The sequence below is a fragment of the Triticum urartu genome, chromosome 5, assembly GCF_003073215.2.
Source record: "Triticum urartu cultivar G1812 chromosome 5, Tu2.1, whole genome shotgun sequence".
Taxonomy (NCBI): domain Eukaryota; kingdom Viridiplantae; phylum Streptophyta; class Magnoliopsida; order Poales; family Poaceae; genus Triticum; species Triticum urartu.
In genome coordinates, this window is record NC_053026.1 from 216,522,907 (window position 1) to 216,529,859 (window position 6,953).

The following is a 6,953-nucleotide window of genomic DNA, read 5'->3' on the forward strand; positions in this document are numbered from 1 at the left end:
TATTCGCCCTCTCTTTCCCTTTGCCTTTTGTTTGCTCGTGTGTTAGTTTGCTTGTTCGTCACGATGGCCTTACCTAATTTTGGTGATCTTCACCTTAAAAGGCTAGAAGATATCGAAAACAATGTCAGGAAGTTTATGGTCTTGCAATTTGAGCATAATAATTTCTTTAGAAACGAGCTTAAGGAACAAAAGAGTTTTATGAGTTATATGAATAAAGAGCTCGATGATATGTCCAAATAATTTGATGGTGTAAGAGCCCAAATTCCTCATCTTGAAAAAATGACCGCTGAAATTTCGGATATGCAAGCCACCTTAGTCAATAAGATGGCCGCTAAACCGAATAACTATGAGAATCAAGATGAAGATCTGAAAGTTATTGATGTGTCCCCTATTAAATCTTTGTTTTGCAATATGAATCTTGATGAATCTGATTATGATCTTCCCTTACCTAGAAGGCGTTCTAAGAGTTCTGAGTTTTTAGATCCTGATGATGAAATTGATAAAAAAGGGATTGAAAGAAATAAAAATCTAGATATTGCTAAACCCACTATTTTGGATCTCAAGGAATTTAACTATGAGAATTGCTCTTTAATTGATTGTATTTCCTTGTTGCAATCCGTGTTAAATTCTCCTCATGCTTATAGTCGAAATAAGGCCTTTACCGAACACATTGTTGACGCCTTAATGCAATCTTATGAAGAAAAGCTTGAGTTGAAAGTTTCTATCCCTAGAAAACTCCATGATGAGTGGGAACCTACAATTAAGATTAAAATTAAAAATTACGAGTTTTATGCTTTGTGTGATTTGGGTGCTAGTGTCTCTACTATCCCCAAAGCTTTGTGTGATTTGCTAGATTTCCGTGACTTTGATGATTGCTCTCTAAACTTGCATCTTGCGGATTCCACTATTAAAAAGCCTATGGGAAGAATTAATGATGTTCTTATTATTTCAAATAGGAATTATGTGCCCGTAGATTTTATCGTTCTTGATATAGATTGCAATCCTTCATGTCCTATTATTCTTGGTAGACCTTTCCTTAGAACGATTGGTGCAATTATTGATATGAAGGAAGGGAATATTAAATTCCAATTTCCCTTAAAGAAGGGCATGGAAAACTTTCCTAGAAAGAAAATAAAATTACCATATGAATCTATCATGAGAGCCACTTATGAATTGCCTACCAAAGATGGCAATACCTAGATCTATCCTTGCTTTTATGCCTAGCTAGGGGCGTTAAACGATAGCGCTTGTTGGGAGGCAACCCAATTTTATTTTGTGTTTTTTGTTTTTGGTTCTGTTTAGGAATAAATAATCCATCTAGATTCTGTTTATATGTGGTTTTATCTTTTAATTAGTGTTTGTGCCAAGTTAAACCTATTAGATCTTCTTGGAAGATAGTTATTTGATCTTGCTGTAATTTCCAGAATCTTTGCGCTCAGTGCCAGAATTGTCAAAAATCACCAGAACGTGATAAAATAGTGATTCCAATTGCTGCTGATCAATAAACAAATTGCCCAGGTCGTCTAATTTTGGTAGAATTTTTTAGGTTCGAGAAGTTTGCGTTAGTAACAGATTACTACAGACTGTTCTGTTTTTGACAGATTCTGTTTTGCGTGTGTTGTTTGCTTATTTTGATGAATCTATGGCTAGTAAAATAGTTTATAAACCATAGAGAAGTTGGAATACAGTATGTTTAACACCAATACAAATAAAGAACAAGTTCACTACAGTACCTTAAAGTAGTCTTTTGTTTTCTTTCTCTAACGGAGCTCACGAGATTTCTATTGAGTTTTGTGTTGTGAAGTTTTCAAGTTTTGGGTGAATTCTTTTTGATGGATTATGGAACAAGGAGTGGCAAGAGCCTAAGATTGGTGATGCCCATGGCACCCCCAAGATAATCCAAGGACACCAAAAAGTCAAAGCTTGGGGATGCCTCGGAAGGCATCCCCTCTTTCTTCCACTTCCATCGGTAATTTACTTGGAGCTATATTTTTATTAACCACATGATATGTGTTTTGCTTGGAGCGTCTTGTATTATTTGTGTCTTTGCTTGTTAGTCTACCACAATCATCCTTGCTGTACACACCTTTTGAGAGAGCCATGTATGAATTGAAACTTGATAGTTTACTCTATGTGCTTCACTTATATCTTTTTGAGCGTGATAATTTTTGCTCTAGTGCTTCACTTAGATCTTTTAGAGCACGGTGGTGGTTTGTTTTAAAGAAACTTGATCTCCTATGCTTCACTTAGATTATTTTGAGAGTCGTTAATAGCATGGTAATTTGCTTAATGTTAATATACTTGGTATTCAAGATATGTGAAACTTTCTTTTTAGTGGGTTGAATACTAAGATAAGTTTGATGCTTGATAATTGTCTTGAGATATGGAGGTGATAATATCATAGTCGTGCTAGTTGAGTAGTTGTGAATTTGATAAATACTTGTGTTGAAGTTAGCAAGTCCCGTAGCATGCACGTATGGTTAAAGTTGTGTAACAAATTTGAAGCATGAAGTGTACCTGGCTTGTGCATCCTTATGAGTGGCGGTCGGGGACGAGCGATGGTCTTTTCCTACCAATCTATCCCCCTAGGAGCATGCGTGTAGTACTTGATTTTTGATGACTTCTAAATTTTTGCAATAAGTATATGAGTTCTTTTGACTAATGTTGAGTCCATGGATTATACGCACTTTTACCTTTCCGCCATTTGCTAGCCTCTTCGGTACCGTGCATTGCCCTTTCTCACATTGAGAGTTGGTGCAAACTTCGCCGGTGCATCCAAACCCCATGATATGATACGCTCTTTCACACATAAACCTCTCTATATCTTCCTCAAAACAGCCACCATACCTACCTATCATGGCATTTCCATAGCCATTCCGAGATATATTGCCATGCAACTTCCATCATCATCATCATCATGACATGCTTTACTTTTGTCATATTGCCATTGCATGATCTTGTAGTTGACATCATATTTGTGGCAAAGCCACCATGCATTATTTTTCATACATGTCACTCTTGATTCATTGCACTATGTCGGCACACCGCCGAAGGCATTCATATAGAGTCATATCTTGTTCTAGTATCGAGCTGTAATCATTATGTTGTAATCAATAGAAGTGTGATGATCATCACTATTAGAGCATTGCCCAATAAAAAAAATGAGAAAGGCCAAAAAGAAAAAAAGAAAGGCCCAAAAAAAAGAAGGAGAAAATAAAAAGGGCAATGCTACTATCTCTTTTTCCACACTTGTGCTTCAAAGTAGCACCTTGTTCTTCATGTAGTGAGTCTCATATATTGTGCTTCAAAGTAGCACCATGATTTCATATAGTGAGTCTCATAAGTTGTCTTGTTCATACTAGTGGGAATTTTTCATTATAGAACTTGGCTTGTATATTCCAATGATGGGCTTCCTCAAAATGCCCTAGGTCTTCATGAGCAAGCAAGTTGGATGCACACCCACTAGTTTTCTTTTGTTGAGCATTCTTAGCTCTAGTGCATCCGTTGCATGGCAATCCCTACTCCTTGCATTAACATCAATTGATGGGAATCTCCATAGCTCATTGATTAGCCTCGTTGATGTGAGACTTTCTCCTTTTTTGTCTTCTCCATACAATCCCCATCATCATATTCTATACCACCCATAGTGCTATGTCCATGGCTCGCGCTCATGTATTGCGTGAAGGTTGAAAAAGTTTGAGATTATTTGAGTATGAAACAATTGCTTGGCTTGTCATCGGGGGTATAGAAGTTGGGAACATCTTTGTGTGATGAAAATGAAGCATAGCCTAACTATATGATTTTGTAGGGATGAACTTCCTTTGGCCATGTTATTTTGAGATGACATAATTGTTTGATTAGTATGCTTGAAGTATTATCATTTTTTATGTCAATATGAACTTTTGTCTTGAACCTTTCGGATCTGAATATTCATACCATGATTAAGAAGATTTACATTGAAATTATGCCAAAGTATCACTCCGCATCAAAAATTCTCTTTTTATCATTTACCTACACGAGGACGAGCAGGAATTAAGCTTGGGGATGCCTGATGCGTCTCCAACGTATCTATAATTTTTGATTGCTCCATGCTACTTTATCTACTGTTTTGGACTATATTGGGCTTTATTTTCCACTTTTATATTATTTTTGGGACTAACCTATTAACCGGAGGCCCAGCCCAGAATTGCTGTTTTTTGCCTATTTCAGTATTTCGAGGAAACAAAATATCAAACGGAGTCCAAATGGAATGAAACCTTCGGGAACGTGATCTTCTCACCGAACGTGATCCGGGAGACTTGGACCCTACTCCAAGAAGTTTCCAGGGAGGTCACGAGGGTGGAGGGCGCCCCTTGGGCGCGCCCCCTGCCTCGTCGGCCCCTCGGAGCTCTACCGACGTGCTCCTTCCTCCTATATATACCTACGTACCCCCATTAGACCAAAGATGGAGCCAAAAAACCTAATTCCACCGCCGCAACTTCCTGTATCCACGAGATCCCATCTTGGGGCCTGTTCCGGAGCTCCGCCGAAGAGGGAATCCATCACGGAGGGCTTCTACATCAACACCATAGCCCTTCCGATGAAGTGTGAGTAGTTTACTTCAACCTTCGGGTCCATAGCTATTAGCTAGATGGCTTCTTCTCTCTTTTTGGATCTCAATACAATGTTCTCCCGCTCTCTCGTGGAGATCTATTTGATGTAATCTTCTTTTTGCGGTGTGTTTGTTGAGACCGATGAATTGTGGGTTTATGATCCAACTTATCTATGAATAATATTTGAATCTTCTCTGAATTCTTTTATGTATGATTGAGTTATCTTTGCAAGTCTCTTCGAATTATCCATTTGGTTTGGCCAACTAGATTGGTAGTTCTTGCAATGGGAGAAGTGCTTAGCTTTGGGTTCAATCTTGCGGTGTCCTTACTCAGTGACAGAAAGAGTTGCAAGGCACGTATTGTATTGTTGCCATCGAGGATAACAAGATGGGGTATTTGTCATATTGCATGAATTTATTCCTCTACATCATGTCATCTTGCTTAAGGCATTACTCTGTTTTTAACTTAATACTCCAGATGCATGCTGGATAGCGGTCGATGAGTGGAGTAATAGTAGTAGATGCAGGCAAGAGTCGGTCTACTTGTCACGGACGTGATGCCTATATACATGATCATACCTAGATAACCTCATAACTATGCTAAATTCTATCAATTGCTCAACAGTAATTTGTTCACCCACCGTAGAATATCTGTGCTCTTGAGAGAAGCCACTAGTGAAACCTATGGCCCTCGGGTCTATTCTCATCATATCAATCTCCATTAATTTATTTTACTTGTTTTTCTTTTACTTTTCACTTTGCATCTTTATACCAAAAATATTATCTCTATCAGATCTCACTCTCATAAGTGACCGTGAAGGGATTGACAACCCCTAAGCGTTAGTTGCGAGTTGCTACCGTTTTGTGCAGGTACGAGGGACTTGTGCGTGACCTCCTACTGGATTGATACCTTGGTTCTCAAAAACTGAGGGAAATACTTACGCTACTGTGCTGCATCACCCCCTCCTCTTCGGGGAAAACCAACGCTAGCTCGAGACGTAGCACACCACCCATAACAAATTTGCATCTTATGCATGGATTGACTCACATTATGATTGCCTTGTTGCATCTTGTATTTCTATGTCATCCGTGATATATGAGCTTGTGCACTTTCTTAGCAAATTTGTTGTGATCTTACTTAATGGCGTATTCATACATCATGATTACATTGCCCACCATCAAATGCAGGATAACATAATCATATTGAGATTCCATTGCTATGTTCATGCTTTTGATAAACCATCCCATTATGGCATCATTTTACACAAGAGTCAAATTTATCACATTCACAATACCTTTGTGCATACTATGAATGAATTTGACCACATGAATGCTTTACAAATCATTCTATATCATCTTGCTAAGCTTCATTTGCCTTGTACGAACAATCTTATCAAGCGAACTCATGCTTCATGGACACCTTGTGTGCGCTAACCATTGTATTTCTGAGTTTCATTTGTGTTTGCTCCTTTTGCGTGTATGCCGCTCCGGAGACACCTTGGACTACTTGTATTGCGCCATGTCTTCAACTCCGTCCACCTACAAGTTTGTCCACGACAACCATTTCCATGGTGATGAGGTTCATGATCCAAGCTCGGATCTTTCCCGGGGGGGGGGGTATGATGCAGAGCATTCTACGATCATCCCCATATACACGAGGAGACCTTGACCTCAAGCATACACCATTGGACAAAAGGTGAACTCATTCCTAAGTCCTTCCCCTTTCCATTTATGCGAGACATGGTTGCTACCTAATGCAAAGACACTACGTGTGCATAGGAACCAAGGACTAAAGGAGGAAGAATGGAGAGCGCCAATACTTGTGCAGAGTTCCTGCTAAGGCCAGAACTTTTGGCCACAGCCCGGAACCTCCTACCCTTGACACTTCAGGCGACGCTCGGACGGGCCAACTCTCTATCCAGCCTGGAGCCTGCCCAGAACTTCTGGCCATCCCGGAACTTCTGGCCCTGCTACACCAATGTCGTCCGGGACCGTGCCAACTCTCTGGATAGCCCGGACCATGCCCAGACCATCGCACAGAAACTTCGGTGCCCGGACCATCCGGCTGTGCTGGGAACTTCCGGCCCTGCCTGCGCGCAAACACTTGGGACAAGGCCCACGTACCTGTTTCTCCCCTCACTTACCCCTTTGTGGCCCTAGACTGTATATACTCCTCCACCTCCACCATCTTAGGGCTAGCAAAGTAGTAGCTCATTTGAGATAGAGCTTTGCTCTCCACTTGATCCCTTCTCCATCGAGTTCACGATCTCTACGGAGAAGATCCCCCAAGTGGATTCAAGACCCCTCATGGGAAAACCCCTCGAGACCTCGTCATGGAGAAGAACTTGCTACTTGTATCATC